The sequence below is a fragment of the Pongo abelii genome, chromosome 6 (assembly GCF_028885655.2).
Source record: "Pongo abelii isolate AG06213 chromosome 6, NHGRI_mPonAbe1-v2.0_pri, whole genome shotgun sequence".
NCBI classification, from domain to species: Eukaryota; Metazoa; Chordata; class Mammalia; order Primates; family Hominidae; genus Pongo; species Pongo abelii.
The window spans coordinates 15,624,933-15,647,335 of record NC_071991.2 but is presented as its reverse complement, the minus strand read 5'-3'; the positions used below and the strand labels follow the sequence as shown (position 1 = coordinate 15,647,335).

At 43.3% G+C, this 22,403-nt stretch overlaps 1 long non-coding RNA gene across 2 annotated transcripts in view; it reads right to left on the bottom strand.

Annotated features, from left to right (window-relative positions):
- Positions 1-22,403, bottom strand: part of LOC134761751 (uncharacterized) — a 292,218-nt gene that overhangs the window by 67,308 nt on the left and 202,507 nt on the right. Inside the window, exon 4 of one of the 2 annotated variants that reach the window (XR_010140828.1) lies at positions 20,131-20,253. The exons of the other annotated variant lie outside the window; for it this stretch is intronic. This is a non-coding gene — a long non-coding RNA (uncharacterized LOC134761751). The remainder of the gene's footprint in view (positions 1-20,130; positions 20,254-22,403) is intronic. 2 annotated transcript variants of the gene reach the window in all.

The following is a 22,403-nucleotide window of genomic DNA, read 5'->3' as shown; positions in this document are numbered from 1 at the left end:
AGAGCAAAAGTTGGTGGCGGGGCAGGTGTTACACACTTTTAAACAACCACATTTCATGAGAACTCACTCACAAGAACAGCGAGGGGGAAATTCGTTCCCATGATCCAATCAGCCCCCACCAGGCCCCTCCTCCAACACTGGGGATTATGACTGGGCATGAGATTTGGGCAGGGACACAAATCCAAACATATCAGTAGTCATAGAACGAAACAATGCCATAATCATTACTTATGTCTGCCATGAGAGAAGAAATAGGGGAATAATGTCTTTCATATCAAGCATCTGTTATTCCTGGGCTAGGTGATCACTATGGATCTTTCGTGGGGGGTGTGTGTGTGTGTGTGTGTGAAAGAGAGAGAGAGAGACAGAGAAAGAGAGGGACCACTACTTTATCTTCCCTATTAAATACAGCATGAACCCTGCCTCAAAATATTTCAGCTGCCATCTATCATTGTAGTCTTATTTCTTCTTGTCTTACAAACTTTTGGTCTTCTTGAATCCTAGACTACAATACGAAAATCCCCAATAGGTGTCATAATCTGACCTTTTCTCAGTTAATGCCAAATATACTCAGTTAAGTGAGGGCCTCTCAACTCATTAGCATATTGCTATGGACTGAATTATCTCCCCACCACCCCCAAAAAATTCCTATGCTGAAACTCAAATCCCCAGTGTGACTGTATATGGAGATGAGGCTTTTAGGGGGTAATTAAGATTAAGTGAGGTCATAAGGGCACAATTCTAATCCTATAGGGTTAGTGATTTTATTAAAAGAAAAAGAGAGAGCTCGTTATCTCTTCTCTCTCTCTCTCTCTCTCTCTCCACTAGGTAAAGACATAGCAAGAAGGCAGCTGTCTGCAAGCCAGGAAAAGAGCCCTCACAAGAACCTAACCATACTGAGAAACCTCATCTGTCTTCCAGCCTCCAGAATTGAAAAAAAAAAAAAAGATGACTTCCTATTGTATAAGCCACCCCATTTATGGTATATTTTATGCCAGTCTGAACTGCCGTAAAATATGTTTATACATTATAAACATCTTTTTTTCATTGGTATGGAAACTCCTCTGCCAAGACCCCTTCTTTCCCTGAGTTGTAGACTGCTCTTTTCATATAATGTCATTTAATTTTATAGTTTTTGATTCGGCTTCATCTAATAAAACAACCTTGTTCATGTTTTCAGGTGGTCCTATTTGTTCTACAATTTTAACCTTGTATTTGATGCTAAACTGTTTCTCTCCCCTCTTGGTGCCAGCTGGACTGGAGACTAAGAGTTTTGGGGTGGCAGGGGTTCTGTTCTCTCAGATGGGCCACAATCTAGCCTCTTTCTGCTGGAGTTTTCTTGTCCTTAGGTAGCCCCAGAGGATGTTGGTATTACCATGATATCTTACCCTTGACTATGGAGGAAACTCATCCCTGCCAGGCCAAATGGCAAGACTGCCGCCGCCCTCCACACCCTTCCTCCGGGTGCTCCCTGCTCTTCTGCTTTCTTGACTTCTTCTCTCTCCTTGTCCCACCACACCAGGAGGTTCTACCAGTCAGCAGGTGGGCAGGTAAGAGATAGGTTCTAGGCTCTGTCTGAATGGTGGGAGGTAGTTCATACACCCAAATCACACAGCAAGCAAGATAAAGGGCAAGCCCATGGGAAAGTGACTGCTCCTTCCCCCAAAACTTTCTGTTCTACCAAAAGATTCCATCCTCATGGCAGTGGCTGGGGCCTTCACAGTGTTGGGAAGCCAGAGGCTCTGCAGGAGGCCAGTACCCTGTCCCACTCCATTCCCGAATCAGAGTGTCTCTGGGTCTTCTGGCTAGAGTGGCCTTGAGTATGTGTAATAAAGAAACTTAAATTTGGCTGGGCACAGTGGATCCTACCTGTAATTCAAACACCTTGGGAGGCCAAGGCAGGAGGATCACTTGAGGCCAAGAATTCAAGACCAGCCTGGGCAACATAGCGAGACCTCATCTCTACTAAAAATAAAATAAAAATTAGCTGGGCATGGTGGCATGAGACTGTTGTCCCAGCTACTCAGGAGGCTGAGGCAATGGGATCACTTGAGCCCAGAAGATCAAGTCTGTGGTGAGTTATGATCTCACCACTGCACTTTGGCCTGGGCAATACAGCAAGACCTTGTCTCGAAAAATAAATAAAGCCAAAAACCTTGCAAGAAAATCTAGAAGACCCAATGTACAATTTGGAAGTTAACCTAGACTGGAAATGCAAAAGCTATAAAATAAAGACATACATATTTAACTATGTAAAACTTAGAACTTAAATGTGCAAGAAGAACCATAAATTAAGTCAAGAGACGATAGATCTGGAGAAGCACTTTCCCGATGTGACACAAAGGATTAATATCTGTAACATACAAAGAACTCTTGGGGATTTACAAGAAAAGATAAACACAGTAGTATAAAAATGGAGCCAACCATACATGCATAGACAATTCATATAAGAGCAAATCTACATGGCTGTAAATGTATGAAAAGATGCTCACATTGGCTGCTAGTCAGAGATATGCAAATTAAAGTCACAGTGAGATATCACTTTATGCCCCTCAGAGTGGAAAACCCCAGAAAGGGCGACAGCACCTACTACTGAGAGAAGGCATCACCTTTAACATGAGAAAAGCAATCCGGTAATATTTATTACAAAATTAATTTATTTATTTGTTTATTTATTTATTTTGAGATGGAGTCTCACTCTGTCACCCCGGCTGGAGTGCAGTGGTGCAATCTCGGCTCACTGCAACCTCTGCCTCCCGGGTTCAAGCAATTCCCCTGCCTCAGCCTCCCAAGTAACTGGGATTACAGGCATGTGCCACCACATCCGGCTAATTTTTTGTATTTTTAGTAGAGATGGGGTTTCACCATGTTGGCCAGGCTGGTCACAAAGTCCTGGCTTCAAGTGGTCTGCTTTCTTCGGCCTCCCAAAGTATGGGGATTACAGGCATGAGCCACTGCGACTGGCCTATTGCAAAATTTAAAATCAGGTATCTGGTGATCAAGATTTCTACTCTGAAAATCTATGCCAGATAAACGGAAGCAACAATCAGTCAACTGCAGCCTTCTTCATATGACAAAAAGCTGGACATAGAATGGATGTCCACAAACGCAAGGACAGCTGAATAAATGATGGTCCATCTACACCACAGAATAGTATGCAACCATTAAAAAGAGAAGATCAGACCAGGCGTGTGGTTTATGCCTGTAATCTCAGCACTTTTTGAGGTTGAGGCAGGAGGATCACTTGAGGCCAGGAGTTTGAGACCAGCTTGGGCAACATAGCAAAACTCCATTTTTATCAAAAAAAAAAAAAAAGTTAAAAATTAACCAGGCTCAGTGGTGCATGCCTGCAGTCCCAGCTACTCAGAAGGCTAAGGTAGGAGGATTGCTTGAGTCGAGGAGGTCAAAGCTGCAGTGAGCCGTGATCATCCCACTGCACTGCAGCCTGGGCAAGAGAGAAACAACTGCCTCTGAAAATAATAAAGAGAGAAAAGATCAGAGTCATAGCAGATGACTTAAAGCAGTTTTCCTGAATCTTTTCATAGTCATCCCCTCCATGAAATTTTAATCCCACAGATACACTGCACATCTGTTTATTTCCTCAAATGGAATTGAGCCTTGAAAGACCACAGGCCATTATAAAACTTCTTTCACCTCCCAGGAACCAATTATCATAACCTTAGGGTCAATGTTGCCCCCACTGAGAAAGCATGTTTTAGAGGATTTCCACAAGGCTCTGTAGAGTGAGACTGAAAATCACTTACAAAAAGACATCAATGGCCAGGCGTGGTGGCTCATGCCTGTAATCCCAGCACTTTGGGAGGCCGAGGCAGGCGGATCACGAGGTCAGGAGTTTGAGACCAGACTGACCAAGATGGTGAAACACCATCTCTACTAAAAATACAAAAATTAGCCGGGCATGATGGTGCATGCCTATAGTTCCAGCTTCTCGGGGGACTCAGGCAGGAGAATCACTTGAACCCAGGAGGCAGAGGTTGCAGTGAGCCGAGATTGCACCACTACATTCCAGCCGGGGTGACTGATGGGTGACTGAGTGAAACTCTGTCCCAAAAATAAATAAACAAATAAATAAATAAATCATTATTTGTAAAATAGTGATTTGAAAAACCTGTAGAAGTTTGTGTGTAAATCATTTGTATAAAATTAGATAAATACAGAGACCCTTGGGAGACCACATGTGGGTTAGTAATGTCAGGGCTGTAAGAATTAAAGAGGAAAGAAACATGAAAGGTGGCTCACCAGTCAAGACAGGTTTATTTTAGAGAAAACAAACCTGAGATGAGCTTCTGGCCAAGTTAGGTCAGAGGCACACTTTCTTACAGACAGAGTTTTTAAGGATTCAAGGCAGGAGAGTTTATTAGTGGCTTGGATTGCTTCTGTGTCTCTTTTTGTGCTTATTTTGGGAGGTGCAGTTGTGTGTCTGTTTCCATACATTTTCCTGCAGCTGCAGGCATAGCCCCAAGTCTGCTTTTAGCTTCCCTATCTTAGTGCACCTGAAGGGAAAGGAATGGGCTTATTAAGACCCACTATTTCACTGGGGCCCATTGTATGAGGGTGAAGTTTGGCAGTTACCCAAGATACTTCCTCCTGACTCTCCTCTGTGCCTGAGCTGTCTTATCTGTGTTTTACTGTCTGCTTTTTCTGGCTGCTTGTAGTTAGAAGAGAAGTGATTTCCTTGAAATGCATGAGGCTACATTTTTTTTTTATTTTACTTTAAGTTCTGGGATACACGTGCAGAATGTGAGGTTTGTTACATAGATATACATGTGCCATGGTGATTTGCTGCACCTATCAACCTATCATCTAGGTTTTATGCCCTGCATGCATTAGGTATTTGGCCTAATGCTCTCCCTCCCCTTGCTCCCACCCCCTGACTGGCCCTGGTGTGTGATGTTCCCCTCCTTGTGTCCATGTGTTCTCATTGTAGCCTTGAGCATTCTTTAGAAAAATTGCCCATGTAGCTAACTTGAAGTTACCTATGGTCCAACTATATCTTTATCTCTCTGAAAAGAAAGAGGAAAGAAACACAAAAGGTGGTTCACCAGTTAAGACACGTTTATTTTACAGAAAACAAACCTGAGAGGAGCTTCTGGCCAAGTTAGGTCAGAGGCACACTTTCTTAGTCTACTCTTTGCTAAATAGCCTACTCTTGAATAGTCTATTCTTTCCAGAACTCCATGCCTTTATGCACCCTGTTTCCTTGCCTCGGAGGCTGTGATGGTTGAACTGTGTCCTGCAAAATGTATATGCGGAAGACCTACAAATGACTTAATTTGGAGAAATTTCTTTGCAGAGGTAATCAAGATAAAATGAGGTCAGTAGGATGTGTCCCAGTCCAATACGACTAATGTGCTTATAGAAAGGCAAAATTTGGACACAGAGATAGGTGCAAATTCAGGGAAAATGATGTGAAGACAGAGGGAGGATCCCTAGTAAAGAATGAAGTTCTGCTACCACAGCCCAGGAAGGAATTAACTGCAGCCAGGAGAGATCCCTGGACCACCATATCCCTCCAGCCCGGTGCCTTCAGAGGGAGCACAGCCCTGCCACCATACTTAATCTTAGACTTCTAGATGCCAGAACTGTGAAACGATCAATTACTCTTTTTTTTTTTTTTTTCCAAAGACAAAGTCTCACTCTGTTGCCCAGGCTGGAGTGCAGTAGTGCAATCACAGCTCACTGGAGCCTCGAACTCCTGGACTCAGGTGATCCTCCTGTCTCAGCTTCCTGAGTAGCTAGGACTACAGGCACACACCATCATGCCCAGCTAATTTTTTTTTTTTTTTTGAGACAGAGCCTCACTCTGTCACCCAGGCTTGAGTGCAGTGGTGCAATCTCAGCTCACCACAACCTCTGCCTCCCAGGTTCAAGCAATTCTCCTGCCTCAGCCTCTCCAGTAGCTAAGATTATGGGCATGTGTCACCATGTCTGGCTAATTTTTCTGTTTTTAGTAGAGACAGGGTTCCACCGTGTTGATCAGGCTGGCCTCAAACTCCTGACCTTAGGTGATCCACCTGCCTTAGCCTCCCAAAGTGCTATCACTACAGGCACAAGCCAACATGCCTGGCCTCATGCCCAACTAATTTTAAAAATTTTTTTGTAGAGGTGGTATCTCACAATGTTGCCCAGGCTGGTCTCAAACTCCTAGACTCAAGGGATCCTCGTGCCTCAACTTCTCAAACTGCTGGGCTTACAGGCATCAGCCACCGTGCCCAACCACAAGACCATACATTTCTGTTGTTTAAGCCACTAGTTTGTGAGACTTTATTACATCTCTATGAAACGAATACCCTTTCCTTCTTATCTGGCTGGCAAATACCTATGCATCCTATAAGACCTATGTAAAATTTCATAACCTTGCAAAGACTTCCTGATATGGTTTGGCGCTGTGTCCGCACCCAAATCTCATCTCGAATTGTAATCCTCAGGTGTTGAGGGAAGGACTGGTGGGAGGCAATTAGATCATGGGGGTAGTTTCCCCCATGCTGTTCTCATAATAGTGAGTGAGTTCTCACAAGATCTGGTGGTTTAAAAGTTCTCTCTCTCCTTCCACCATGTAAGAAATACCTTACTGTCCCTTCATCTTCTGCCACGATTGACGCCTCACCAACCATGTTGAACTGTAAGTCAATTAACTCTCTTTCCTTTATAAATTACCCAGTCTCGGGTATGGCTTTATAGCAGTGTGAGAACAGGCTAATATGCTTCCCAAACTAACCACTCCCTCATCTTCTGTGTTTGGATATTTTGTTCATGCCCAGACTCCAGTACTTACATCTCTGATTTATTCCTTTCATTTTATCCCTTTTCTATCAGTTCTTGACCCCCTTGAAGGCAAGGACCACATCTGACTTACCTTCACATCCTCCATACCCTCAGCACTGAGCACAACGTAAGTGGTTCACAAATATTTGCTAAATGAATGAAAAAAACACATCTAAAATAGACCTTTCAACTTCATCAACTCAAAGCAGGAGGAGTCAACAGTGACCGCAGGAAGGTCTTTGGACAATAACTTTTCTGTCTTGGCAAAGCTCTTCAATGCTAACAAATTGACTTAATAGTGAAAATGTCTTTAATGGGGGCAATATGGCAAAAAGTAATTAACTCTCTAATTGAAATCTAGAACTTAGAAAGTAATTAATGGAAGGCCAAATTGTCCTTCACAGCAAGAGTGCTGGAATAAGCCAGCCAGCAGTGGCTCTGCAGCAGGGCTGGAGGAAGGTGTCATCTGAGAAAACCACATCACATCAGAGGGCAGGGCACGCACATTCGGACGATGAGTGTTCCCCTTAATCAAGGCGGAGATGCCATCAACCAGGGCTGGCAGGTGCCACTTTGCTCTGTAAGAAGGAACATTTTTTTTTTAATAGGCAGAAATTTCTGCCTATTAAAAAAAAATAGGTACTGTTTTGTACTGGTGCTCCGGACTTACAGGAAGGGGGAGGAGACCCTCTTTCTGAGTCAATGAGCATGACGCAAGTGCCTGGCTAGTCAAGAATCACAGAGTCTTGGAATTCTGGCAAACTTCCATCATCTTGAGGCCCTGAAGTCCCACCCGACTATAGGATTCTTCCCTGGCTTCTCACTGACTGAAGGCTGTATGGAGGGTGTGCCTCCCCCTCGAGTCTCTGCAACCTCTCCTCCTTGCATAGAAGGAGGTAATTGTTAAGTGGGTGATCAGTGATAACATATTGCCTGGCAGCAGATGGCATCTATATTTAGAGGCCCTTCTGAGGAAGGATTAATGCCATTAAGAACACATCACAAGCCAAGAAAATGAGAATCGAGTGTTTCAAATGACTCCTGAAAATAAAAAATTTTTAAAAAGCACCTCCATTTGCCCCCTGTTATGGGCTTCATTGTGACACCCCCCCACCCAGACCCCACGCCAAAAATAATTCATATGTTGGAGTCCTAACGCCCAGTCCTTCAGAGGGATAACAGATCACATATTGGGTACAGTGTATACTGCTCTCAGGTGATGGATTCACCAAAATCTCAGAAATGACCACTGAAGAACTTATCCTTGTAGCCAAAAACCACCTCTTTTCCAAAAACTATTGAAATTAAAATAAAAGAAAAAAAATGTGACTGTATGTGAAGATCGGGTCTTTAAAGAGATGATGAAGGTAGAAGGAGGTCGTGGGGTGGGCACAAATCTAATGTGGCTGGTGTCCTTATGAGAAGAGATTAGGACAGAGACACACATAGCGGGTGACCGTGGGAGGACACAGGGAGAAGACGGCCATCGACAAACCAAGGAGAGGACTTAGGGGAAACCAACCCTGCTGACACCTTGACATTGACCTTGACCTTGACATTGACATTGAGTCCTCCAGAAGTATGAGAAAACCAGTGTCTGTTGTTTAAGCAGCCCAGTCTGCCATATTTTGTTATGGCAGCCAGAGCACACTAATACATCTCCCTGCTCATAGGACAAGGTACCATCTCCTTAGCATGGTACACATCGCCCTTGGCCAGCTGACCCCACCTACATTCTCAGGCCCCCTTCCCACTGTCAATCCCCTCCTCCAGACATGTGACCCCAAACACACCATGAGCTTTCATGCCACAGGACCTCAGTACATGACCTTCTCTCCACAGGGATCACTCTCTTCACCCTCGTAGTCCTCTTGGGATGTCCTGTTCACCTTCCAGGCTCAATTTAAATGCCTCATCCTCAGAAAGAATCTCCCCAAACCTCTCACCCCTCCCCACACTAGAATTCTTGTTCTGTGTTCCCCTCACATTCTCCTGTTACCTCCAATCTAGCCGGAGGTCCTTGGGGGTCCAGACTGTGTCTTTCTCAGCTTTGAAGTCCCACACATAACAGTCACTCAAGAAAGGTCTGCGAAATGAGGGAATTAACATGATATCTTACAAAAGAGTCATGGAGTGAGAAAGAGGAATCCACCAAGTGGCCAACCAGTCTCTACTGCCTGAAGAAGCCCCATAGATGTAACTAACAGAACAACTGATGCAGAAGCAAAGAAAAAGGTCTGGGCTCAGAATTAGGAATCCTGTGTTCTAGTCCTGCTTACTTCTGGCGCTGATTCACCACGTGACATTGATTAAGTCACCTAATCTCTCTCTCAGTCTGAAGTTGGACCAGTTCATCTTTAGTTCTGAAAAAAAAAAAAAAAAAAAAAAAAAAAACTGAGTTTGTGACTCCATAGCATTGGACAAAATAAACTAAAAAGACCTTTTGCTCTTCCACCCATATATTTATTCATGCATTAATGTATCACACATTTCTTAAGCACCTATAACTTGCCAGGAGAGTGAGAGCCTGCTTCCAGAGGAAGCAACATTTGAGCAGGATCTTGCAGAGGACTTGGAAATGAGAAAATAGCATTTCCATAGAACTTGAATTTCCCAACTTCAAAGAATCCTTCCAACTCTTACAAATGTTATGCTGTGCCATTCCAGAAACAGAAAAGTACTTCTGTTAAGCATGAGTGGGTGGGAGGAGGAGGGAGTAAGATCATTCTGGCACTGGGAACATGATGGACAAGGGTCGAGGTGGGAGAGCAATGGGGCGCTCAGGGAGCAGAGAGAGGCCATGTCCTGGAAATGGGAGGTATCTGCAGTGGATGACGAAGATGACATGTTTTGGTAGTGGATGCGCTTGGAAGAGGGTTTTGTTCACCTGGAGTCTCATCTGAATTCAGTAGCAATAAGAAGCCCACAAGTGTCAGAGGCGTGTGAACCAGAGCAACTTCATCTTGAATAGGAGTTGGGTAAAATAAGGCTGAAACCTACTCAGCTGCATTCCCAGACTGTTAAGGCCGTCTAAGTTACAGGATGATATAGGAGGTCAGCACAAGATACAGGTCATAAACACCTTGCTGATAAAACAGATTGCAGTAAAGAAGCCGGCTAAAACCCACCAAAACCAAGATGGTGACAAGAGTGACCTCTGGTTGTCCTCACTGCTACACTCCCACCAGCGCCATGACAGTTTACAAATGCCATGGCAACGTCAGGAAGTTATCCTACATGGTCTAAAAGGGGTAGGCATGAATAATCCACCCCTTGTTTAGCATATTATCAAGAAATAACCATAAAAATGGGCAACCAGCATCCCTCGGGTCTGCTCTGTCTATGGAATAGCCAGTCTTCATTCCTTTACTTTCTGAATTAACTTGCTTTCCCTTCACTCTATGGACTCGCCCTGAATTCTTTCTTGCATGAGATCCAAGAACCCTCTCTTGGGGTCCGGATCTAGGACCCTTTCAGGTAAGACACAAGGGTGTGTGTCTGAGAAGAGAAGTGACCGAGCAGATTTGCATGTTAAAAAAAAAATACTTGTTGACAGGTGCTTGGAAGTGGGGTGGAGATGGCGACACTAGAGGTGAGAACCTGTTAGGAAGCCCAGAAATGGCTCAGAGACCTGTGATGAACCCTGTGGCCAGCACAGGGTGGAATTGAGAGAGGGCGGTAGAGGTTTGCCCAGGATTGCTCAGCTATCCAAGGCCCCAAGTCTCTATCTATATTGGAAATCATGGCATGTTGGGCCCAGTAGAAATGAAAATTTCATCAGATCTCAGATCCCCAGTAGAAACGAAAGAGCTTTAAATTCAATCATCAGTTGGAATGCATCTCTTCTCATCAACCTCAATCCATTATCCCCACCGTGCGAGTGAGTGCAAGCGCACACGTGCACACGTGCGCACACACACACGCCTTTGTCTTTTCATGGGAAGCCAACGAGTTGTGTAGCCTATTATTTAGTTTAGAGAAGATCTCTGTGGTTTAAATTGGAGGCTTCAGACAAATTGCATTTGAAATTGAAAAGGGGTGAAGTAGCCAGATGTATCATCAATTTAGGAAGATAACTAGTGTATTTGATTGCTACCAGAGCCCATTTATCCCACTGTTACTTAAAATAAAAGACCACGAGCTGGGCAACTCTAAATTTCTCAATCTGGGCCTTTGACAGGAAACTGAAGGATTCATCCGTAGAATTCTTTATTTCTCATTAAGACCCAGGCCTTTTCTTTCCCAATGAATGAAGATGATGTGTCTGAATCACATGCTGGACCTCATTCTTTCCTACCCTCTCAGCGGAGTCTATTGGGAAAACAGGCTGGTTAATTAGGTTTAGACGAGTTGGGGAGGCTGGGTTGGGGAAGGAGGGGAGGCCTGTGATGGACCAGAATTTCTGAGAACAGCAGGTATAGAAGAGTTCTAGGAGACAGCCCTGATCTTCCTAAAAAAGGAAAATAAAATATCTGGGAATCTAAATGAAGGAAATAATGTATACAGTAGTTCATTTCCAAGACAAAATGCCTTAAACCAGCTTAGGTCACCAAACTACAGAAGGAACAGGATATACTAGGCCCCTGCTTGGATAGGCAAGGCCTGCTTGTCGCCTCCCCCGGCTTAGCTGCCCTCATCCAAACCAAAGTTGTTTAGTCTAAGATAAAAGTTTACTAGCCCGCAAAATAGCTCACTTTGTCTGTTCTTACCAGTCTGCCCAGCTACAAAGGTCATAAGTCAAAGACTTAAAGAGCCCCTGAGCTAACTAGGATTCAATGCATTGTGGGCTGCAACAAAATGCAGCAAGATAACCCTAGAGAAAACACCTGAAGCCCCCTACCCAACAACCAACAGGTGACGTCTGGGAAGATTGTAACCCCATAGTACTCAGCCTATGAGGAACCAGGAGAGGGACCTGCACACTAGGGGATAAATTGCTTGTTGAAACTGTGCTGGGTGTGCCTGCCTATCAGATACCCAATCTTGCAAGACTGTCATTAAAAGTCTCACATTTGCTGTTCTCCAGGTCTCTGAGTCCATTCTTTGGGTTCGGATGGGTGAGTTTGTTTCTCACATTAAGAAAGCACTGGACTCTTGGAGCTCCTTGATTCAAGGACTGCCTCTTAATGTCCTTTAATATCTGTAAAAGCATCTTAGAAGCTGTCAAACCATATACAGTATTATAAGGCATGCTGTACTATTATGAAAATTTAGGAAGGGACCCCTCAGAATGATAGGGCCTGAATTTTGCCCAAAAACTGAACAAAACGGGACTCCCCTCTCTGAAATGTCACCATTTAAACTTCTACTTCTATACAACCTGAATTTCAGATCTCCCCATATGTAAGATGTTGAAGTCTGAACTGTAGATTCATGCAACACCGGGCTGGAATTCCGGCTGCAACACTTAGGAACTGCATGACCTTGGCCAGGGGAAGCACCTTTCTGAGACATGAGTTCCTCCTTTATTAATTGCAATAATAACGGCATCTCCATCCTCACACTGTTGTTTTGATAATTAAATGAGATGGTGAATGTAAAATGTTGAACATAGCTCCTAGTATATATATATATATATAAAAATATATATAAATCATAGCTCAATAAATCATAGCTATTACTGTCATAGCTATCTCCTTTTATTAAATTTGGAAAAACCAATTCAGAATCTCACCCTAGTCTCTAAAAAAAAAAAAAAAAAAAAAGCTGGAGATAGTCCTGCTTTCAGTTCTAAGTGTTTAAAAATATTTCAAATGAAAGGCAGACGGGTTGGAAAGGGAGAGGGAAGACTGCGGTATCTGGGAAGGGAAGACATCACAGATGGGCCATCAGGAACTTCACAGAGTGTCACATCCAGAGGTACCTGCCAGCTCACCCAGGGCTGAATCTTCTATGAGGACCAGATGCTACTAATTGGCGAGGAATCCTGTGGCTGCCACCCAAAGAAGGGAACGAATTCTTTGTCACCACATGGTTGTTTTTCCCTTCCAAGTGGAATGTGTTAACTCTTTCAAATAGTAGTACCAGCTTCAGTCTCCAAAAATGCATGTCTACATTTAAGAAATTCTTGAGAAAGATATTGAGGCATTTGTTTCATTTACTCTGATTCTCTGCCCAATGGCAATGCTTGGTTCTATCTGGTCATTGTGTCTCTGGGCCAGCAAGAACCATGGAAGAGGTCAGGCATGGTGGCTCATGCCTGTAATCCCAGCACTTTGGGAGGCTGAGGCAGGAGGATCACTTGAACCCAGGAGTGTGAGACCAGCCTGGGCAACATGGTGAGACCCTGTCTCTACAAAAAATACAAAAATTAGCTGGGTGTGGTGGCACACACCTGTAGTCTCAGCTACTCAGGAGGCTGAGGTGGGAGGATCGCTTGAGCCAGGGAGGTTGACGCTGAAGTGAGCCAAGATCACTCCACTGCACTCCAGCCTGGGTGACAGAGTGAGGCCCCGTCTCATAAAAAATAATAACAATAAAGCACCATAAATGATACCCTATGATGGGACTTCGCTTAAAGTGTTCTCATATCAGACTCAGAACTTCACTGCCTCCACACTCTGTGCACTCTTACCCTTTTACCATTTCTTTCCAGGTCTCTCTCTTCCTTCCAAATTGTCACCTCTTTCAAAGACAAGCACTGATCTTCACCTTCTACTGGGTGCTCTCAAAGCCTAGAAAAGACCTTGATCCATGGTAGAGCTTTGCTCAACAAGCAGACCCATGATGACTCAGGCCCCAAATACATGCTCAGCATCTTCTGTTCCCTCAATTCCCAGACCTCAGATTAGCACCATCTGCTCCCATCTCCTCAAATTCCTCTCCATCTCTTGAAGCCATCGTAGGCTCCCACACATCCACATCCTCTTACATGTTTTTCTTTCCATCTAGAGTCCTCTCCAGGTTTGCACCAGACCCCATAAAAGGAGGCGATTTAGAGCAGGGGCTGTCAAAACTCTAGCCTGGGACAACGGCCCACTGCCTGCTTTTGTAAATAACATTTTACTGGAATACATCGATGTCCATTTGTTTATGCATTGCAATGGCGGCTTCAGCACTATTATGACAGGGGTGAAGAATTACTGCAAAGATTTGATAGCCTGCCAAGCATAAAGCATTCTCTTCCTGGCCCTTTGCAAAAAAAGTTACTAACCTCTGTTTAAAAGGCAAAAGCACAGCCTGAAGAGTGAGACAGACTTCAATTTGCGTTGTTTTGTTGGCTTTTGTTTTGTTTTTATTTTTATTTTTTATTGATACATAATATTTGTACATATTTACGGGGCATGTGTAGTATTTTTTCATATGCATAGAATGTGTGATGATCAAGTCAGGGTATTTATGATATCTATAACCTCAAGTATTTATCATTTCTATGTTTATTTCCAGTCCTCTCTTCTAGCTATTTTCAAATATACAGTGCATTATGGTTAACGATAACCACCCTACTCTACTATTGAACATTAAAACTTATTCCTGGCCAGGCGCAGTGGCTCACGCCTGTAATCTCAGCACTTTGGGAGGCCAAGGTGGGAGGATCATAAGGTCAAGAGTTTGAGACCACCCTGGCCAATATGGTGAAACCCCGTCTCTACTAAAAAATACAAAAATTAGCCAGGCGTGGTGGCGGGGGCCTGTAGTCCCAGCTACTCAGGAGGCTAAGGCAGGAGAATCGCTTGAACCTGAGAGGCAGAGGTTACAGTGAGCTGACATAGCACCACTGCACTCCAGCCTGGGTGACAGAGAGAGACTCTCAAAAAAAAAAAACACATTCCTTCTACCTAACTGTATTTTTGTCCCCATTAATGAGCCTCTCATCCACTACCTCCCACCCTTCCCAGCCTCTGGTAACTGTCATCCTCCTCTCTATTGTCCTGAGATCAAATTTTTTAGCTCCCACATATGAGTGAGAACATGCAGGATTTGTCTTTCTGTGCCTGGTTTATTTCACTTAACATAATGACCTCCAGTTCCATCTATGCTGAATTCTGGCTCTACAATGATCATTAAGTAGCCATGGGAAAGTTTCTTCACTCCTCTGAATTGCTGAGGGTGTTTTCCTCTCCAAAAATGAGATACTAAAACCTATTTTAGACAAGGTAACTGTAAAGGCAGAATCAAATCTACAAAAAATATCCTAGAGGCCAGGTGTGGTGGTTTATGCTCACAATACCAGTGCTTTGGGAGATCAAGGCAGGAGAAGCATTTGAGCCCAGGAGTTTGAGACCAATCTGGACAGCATAGCCAGGCCCTTTCTCTTAAAAAAATGTTTTAATTTACCCAGGTGTGATGGTGTCTACCTATAGCCCCAGCTATTTAAAAGGCCGAGGTGGGTGGATCACTTGGGCCCAGGATTTTGAGGCTGCAGTGAGCTAGGATCATGCCACTATACTCCAGCCTGGACAACAGAGTTAGACTCTGCTTCTAAAATTAAAAATAAAGAAAAATATCCTAGTGCCCGTAGCCTGCAAATAGGATAGATGCTCAACAAACATTTCTTTTCTCTTCCTTTTTCTCTGTCATCTTCTTCATTCACTTTCCTTTTTCGCCTCCAAGTTTCTTGGAAATCCACCAGCGTTAGGCTGTGTTACGGGTCCCAGTTCTTCACACTTCCTTATTTATATCCACTGTCTTTGCCATGTAATTTTGTATGTCCCCTCAGGAAAATGGCAGAGCACACTTCCCTATCCCTTGACTTTGGGTTCAACCACGTGACTTGCTTTGGCTCAACAGAATGAGGTGGAAGTGGTAGGGCCCCAGGTCCAAGCCTAGGCTTTAAGAGGTCTCAGAAATTCCCACGTGCCCTCTTGTGTCTTTGTGATCACCATAAGAGCACACAGTAGACCAACCTGCTGGTCCATAAAAAAGACACACCTTACTTGAATCCAGCCTCGATCAGCCAGTCCCCAACCACCACCAGGGAGCCTAACTGAGCCCAGCCAAGATCAGTCCATGTCAGCCAACCCCAAGCAGATCCACAGGTCTATGAGAATAAATTTTGATTTAATGAGAGGCTGTGGGTGGCCTGTTACTCAGCAATTCTGTGTCAGAAACTAGCTGGTACACATCACTCGTTCTTCAAGATACAACTCAAGTACCACTTCATTCGGGTTAAAATCCAAGCTTTCCCTCTTCCTGGCTATGTTGCTTTGGGCAAGTGAATTAGCCTCAGTTTACTTCCCTCCAAAATGGAGATAATAACACCATAGTTATTGTTCTGAAACTTAGGGAAGATGACCATGGTAGATATTCAATAATTGTTTATTTCCGGCCGGGCTCAGTGGCTCAGGTCTGTAATCCCAGCACTTCGGGAGGCTGAGGCAGGTGGATCACTTGAGATCAGGAGTTTCAGACCAGCTTGGCCAACATGGCAAAACACTGTCTCTACTAAAAACATGAAAATTAGCCGGACGTGGTGGTCCATGCCTGTAATTCCAGCTATTCCGGAGACTGATACACGAGAATTGCTTGAACCCAGGAGGCAGACATTGCAGTGAGCCGAGATCGCACCATAGCACTCCAGCCTGAGCTACAGAGCAAGACTCTGTCCCAATTTAAGAGGTAATAATAATAATAACTGTTTATTTCCTTTTCCTCATACTCCAGGAAGCCTTTCCAGAAATGCTGGGACAGAAGCAGTCACCTCTTTGTACACGGTATTTCTTGCCTCCCTCTGTGCATAACACTTACTTCCAGGTCTGCTCCTGTCACTAGTCTGTGAAGGGATTCCCAAAAAGTGGTATCCATCAGAATCACCTGGACACAATTTTAAGCACACCAGTGAACAATCTTTGCACCAGTCCTGTTAAATATTTATGTTTGTGAATAGATCGATAGATATTAGATGGATGTGCTACCAGAAAGGGGTCCTGATCCAGACTCCGAGAGAGGGTTCTTGGATCTCCCACAAGAAATAATTCAGGGCGAGTCCACAGTGCAAAGCAAAGCAAAACAAAAGTGGTGAAAGAACAAAGAGCTACTCTATAGACAGAGTAGGGTGTTCCCAAAAGTAAGAGGAGGAACATGTCCACCCTAGGTACAATACTTGTTTATATATAGGATAAAAATAGACGATGGGTAGATGTGCTCTGCTACAAGGGTTTGTGATAAAGGATTAATTTTCTTAATGACTATATTTTGCAAGAATCGATATTATTATCTTTAAAGCAAAATTAGGAATGCGTCTGTTCTCAAGATATCGGGGTATCAGGACACTCCTAAGTCTGGGTCTGTTTAGTCAACATTACCAATCTGTTCTCTTAACCATAGACATCTAGAGGCTAGGAATGCCAGACTTTCTGGGAATGGAGCCCAGCAGGTCCCAGCCTCATTTTCCTAGCCCTCACTCAAGATGGAGTCACTCTGGTTCGAATGTCTCTAACATATTCATAGATAGGTAGATAGAGAGAGAGAGAGATAAAGAGAGAGATGATAGACAGATAGATAGATCATAGACAGATAAAGAGATAAAGAGAGATGATAGATAGATCATAGATAGATAGATACATAAAGAGATAGAGAAAGATGATAGATAAAAAGATAGGAAAGATGAGAGATAAAGAGAGAGATGATAGATACATAAATAGATAGATAATGGATAGATAGATTGATTGATTGATAGATGCCTCCGCCTACAGAGTCATTTTCCAGCCTCAGAATATAGGTGCAGCCATGTGACCATGTCTGGACAACAGGATGTCAGAAGTGATGGAAGTGATGGCCACCATGTCTAGTCTTGGCAGTTGAAAACCTTACTCAGCATTCTCTACCTGTCACTGTGATTATGAAGACCAGGCATCCCGGATGGCATAGCTACCTGGATCCCGAACAAGGCAGAGACATGTGCTGGAGAAGTGCAAGACCCACATCAGATGACATCAAGAGCAGAAATAAACATTAATTTTGTTGAGCCACTGAGATTGCAGGGCTTGTTTGTTACTGCAGCATGACATAGCCTCTCTTGTCCAAGGCAACTCCCAATCACAGCAAAAACAGACCCACAAATTCAGCTCAATTCCACTTTGTAGGTACTCCGTTCCTTGAACATTGATATTGAATCAGTTATTTCACAAGTCATAGTAATGGGCACATGGTTCACCAAAGAAAATGTTACAGTCCAACAAAAGGGAAAAGACAAGCAAATATCTACAATAGACAACAAAGTAGAATAACTGCCCTAAGGGAGAGAAAAAGGTGCTATTAGCAGACTTCTGGCAATGGTATGGACTAGACTGAGCAAAACCTAACCACTGTAAAATGCCTAAAATGTTGGATAAAAGAAGAAAAATCTTCAATGCATAGTCTAGTAGTCCAGAAAGTAAACAAAATATCTCAAAACCAGACATGAGGCCAGGTGCAGTGGCTCACGCTTATAACCCCAGCACTTTGGGAAGCCAAGGCAAGCAGATCACTTGAGTTTGAGGAGTTCGAGACCAGCCTGGCCAACATGGCAAAACCCTGTCTCTACTAAACATACAGAAATTTAGCTGGGTATGGTGGCACATACCTGTAGTCCCAGCTACTTGGGAAATTGAGACATCAACCCACATCTCAATGAATGAGTCATTCGTTGAGACATGAATTGCTTGAACCCAAGAAGCAGAGGATGCAGTGAGCCAAGATCATGCCATTGCACTCCAGCCTGGGCAATAGAGCAAGATATTCTCTCAAAAAAAAAAAAAAATTAGCCAGGCATGGTGGCACATGCCTGTAATCCTAGCTACTCAGGAAGCTGAGACAGGAGAATCGCTTGAACCCAGGAGGCAAAGGTTGCAGTGAGCCGAGATCACACCACTGCACTCCAGCCTGGGTGACAGAGTGAGACCTCATCTCAAAAAAAAAAAAAAGAGAAAAGAAAAGAAAAGAAACAGCTAAAGAAATACTCAGCACATTGGAAGGTAAATTTGAACACATTACCAAAATGTTGCCTAGAGAAGCTAAAATGTGGCTTAAATGACATGGGATAAAGCCCTAAAAGACAGACTGGGCTTGGTTGGAAAAGGAGTCTGAACTCACTTGATGGCAATGGGAAGGCATTGAACATCCCAGTAAGAAGACATAGTGATCAGAGCTGGGCTTTAGGAAGACAGAGGTGGCATGAATGGAAATGCGGAGATTTACATGAATGGAAATGCAAGGAGACCCCAACCACTTACCTTGGGTGTTTCTGACAAGCACACAGAGAGAAAACAGAATGTCCCAGACTAGAATCAAGTAGCAGACAGAGGTTTCCATGAGAAAGTGCCCCAGATCAAATGGAGCATTTTATTTCCAGAGCATAAAGGGAGGGTTGATGAGAGGCTGGACTTCTGCATCCTTCCTGGATAGTAAAGTCTTCCGCCACTCTGAGCAAGGGCTTCTGTATGGTACATTCACCCTATTGAGTTTTCTTTCCTTCTTTTTTAAAATTTAATTGATGCATGACAGATGTACACAGTTTCAGGGTGCACAGGATAACTTAATGCATTCATATAATTTGTAAAGATCAAATCAGTACATTGTGATATCCATCATTGTGTTAGTCTGTTTTTATGCTGCTAATAAAGGTATACCCAAGACTGGGTAATTTATAAAGGAAAGAAGTTTAATTGACTCACAGTCCCATGTGGTTGGGGAAGCCTCACAGTTATGGTGGAAGAAAAGGAGGAGCAAAGGCATATCTTACATGGTGGCAAGCAAGAGAGCTTGTATATGGGAACTCCCGTTTATAAAACCATCAGATCTTGTGAGATTTATTCACTATCATGAGAACAGGGCAGAGGAAAGACCCAGCCCCATGATTCAATTATCTCCCACCAGGTCCCTCTCACAGCACATGGGAATTATGTGAGCTACAATTCAAGATGAGATTTGGGTGGGGACACAGCCAAACCATATCAATCACCTTAAATATTTGTCTTTTTTTATGGTAGAAACATTCAAATTATTCTTTTCTGGCTATTTTGAAATGTACAACACATTATTGTAAACTACAGTCACCCTACTGATCTATCAAACACTAGATCTTATTTTTCTCTATCAATCCGTATATTTGTACACATTAATCAATTCCTCCTCATTCTCCCTCCTATTAGTAAGGCTCTGTCAGTGTCTTCAATGAGAGATTTTCTAAACATGCAGAATGTGCTATAGGAATATCATACCCATGGCAATCCCAGGAGACAAGGAGGAGGTTCAATACAGGAACCGAGTGTGAGGGTTGAAAAGGAAGTGCCCAGAAATGGGCCAGAGGTCTGAAGTAGTGTCCCTAGTGGTAGTAGGAGTATCCCCTGTAGCAAAAGAATATCAGAAAGGTGGCAGCAGTATCTGGAGGATGGCCCCATCCATAAGAAGGAAGAGCTCACTCACAAGTTGTCAGGTGCACAGAGCCACAGAGAGAGGTCAACGCCTGCCCTTGGTCAACCACTGTCTTTGGTCCAGAGCAAAAGGGATGTGGGCTGCTCCAACCGGCACTGGTCTGTTCATCCTCCCCTGTGGCACCAAAAACAGGGAGGACAGAGAAATGCAGCCCACCAACAACTCAGTGGAAATGAATGAATATCAACAAACTCACTTTTATTGACTTTGGGTAGAACATCAACTTGGAACTGTAAAAGAAATAAGGTTAGCGAATGATGAGAATGAATTAGCCAAACTCTTTCAAACTGAAAGGAGAGAGAAAAAGATATTTGAGTTGCAAAGTGGCTAAGATCTAGAGTAAATAGTCAGCTTCACAAAATTAGCCCTTTCAGTTTTAATCTTTTGTGCTTTAATCATTCTCAGCCGTGGACACAGTTCTTACCATGAAGACAAGGGCTCAGAATGAACGCAAGTATAATGAATGTGAAATACTATTATATTTAATACTATAATATCATTAATGCAACTGTAGTCAGAGATCAAGGACTTCTCAAATTAATTATTTCTTGTTCCAACACACACCATGAAATGGGCTTTCTAAATCAGAATGACATATCCCAACCTTTTCTCTATTAAGATAATTCTATTTTATTTCTTGGATCTTTGCAGCCTAAGCCAGTTTTAGAAATATTTAAAAGAAAAATTAGGAGGAAAAATACTGGATAATGCATGAATAGCAATCAGTTGACTGATAAAGAGCTACATTGAGAACCAGCTTTAGAATCTTCCTGCCTTTAGTACACAAATTCTGCACATCTTTTGCAGGAGGATTAGCAACCTAGTAAGTGCACTGAGAACCTCTATGTTCTTTTTGATATGCATTTTCCATTTTATTGCCAGGTTAAGGAGAGAAAGTTGCTGCCTGAAATATGCTCATTAAGTTCCCTCCAAATTGAGTCTTTATGCTCAGCAGTAAAAATTAGGTAAAATATTGATAACTTGCCTATTAATGGTCTCTCCAGGGTGGGCCCCTGATTGCTTGAGTGGCTAATCATCTGCAGAAACTACTTTCAACCCCCGTTTTCGCCTCCAAAGAAATCTCTAAGAATGCATGAGGATAGAGTTCCTTGAAAATATCTGAGGCACTCATTACCTGTCCACACAAAGCGACCCATGTGGTGTGGCAGGGGGTCGATTCCATTATGAGAGTGACATCCGCCTTAGTGGCTTGTAGAGCATTTTATATGAGCGCATTTGCTGAATTCCAAGAAGACACCATCAGCCTCCCGCACCAAGGTATTTCTGCTGTCCGTGTGGTTGGACAGCTTCTTCAAGGGAAATACTTTCTGTGAAATGCCTCCCCAGTTGATGCTTCACAGTTGACTAATTGCCAGGATAATCGGTTCTAACTATTTGCCTTCTGAAAGCATCACTCTTGACCATTTAATTCTCAAAACGCCTTTGACTGACGGGAAAGTGTGCTATTTTACTTGCAAAGCTGATTGCAAATTATTTTCTGATTGCAAATTTATTTTGTTTGTGACAAAATGTTTCCCACTAATTGCTAAAATAATCTTGTAGGAACTTGCCTTTGAACATCTCATTTATTAACCCACTGTGGTTTCTTCCTAATCCCTGTTTTCATCTTTTTATTTATTTTAAACACCTATTTACAGGATCATTAATCCTCATCAATATTATCTGGAACCCTCAACAGCTACCAGAGCTGTTTCTGTAAAAGAAAACCACACAGTCAGTGAAACTCAGCACTAAACTCTCTGCCCTACTCCCCAGCCTTTCTTCTGGGAGATGAGGGGAAAGAGAAAAGCCCTGACGATAGGCAATGGAAAGCAATAGAAGTGAATCTTGTTGGCCAATAGAGAAATATACATTCTTCATTTGCCTCTGGCCAGCCAGATAATTAAAATTTTCCAGGAGCAGTGGCTCACACCTGTAATCCCAGCACTTTGGGAGGCCGAGGTGGGTGGATCACGAGGTCAGGAGATCGAGACCATCCTGACTAACATGGTGAAACCCCAACTCTACTAAAAATAAAAAAAAATTAGCCGGGCGAGGTGGCAGGTACCTATAGTCCCAGCTACTTGGGAGACTGAGGCAGGAGAACGGTGTGAACCTGGGAGGCAGAGCTTGCAGGGAGCCGAGATCGTGCCACTGCACTCCAACCTGGGCAACAGAGCGACACTCCATCTCAAAAAAAAAAAAAAAATTCCAGATTCTCTTCTTTGAACAGCCACAGGTAAACAGAACAGTAAGACACTGTT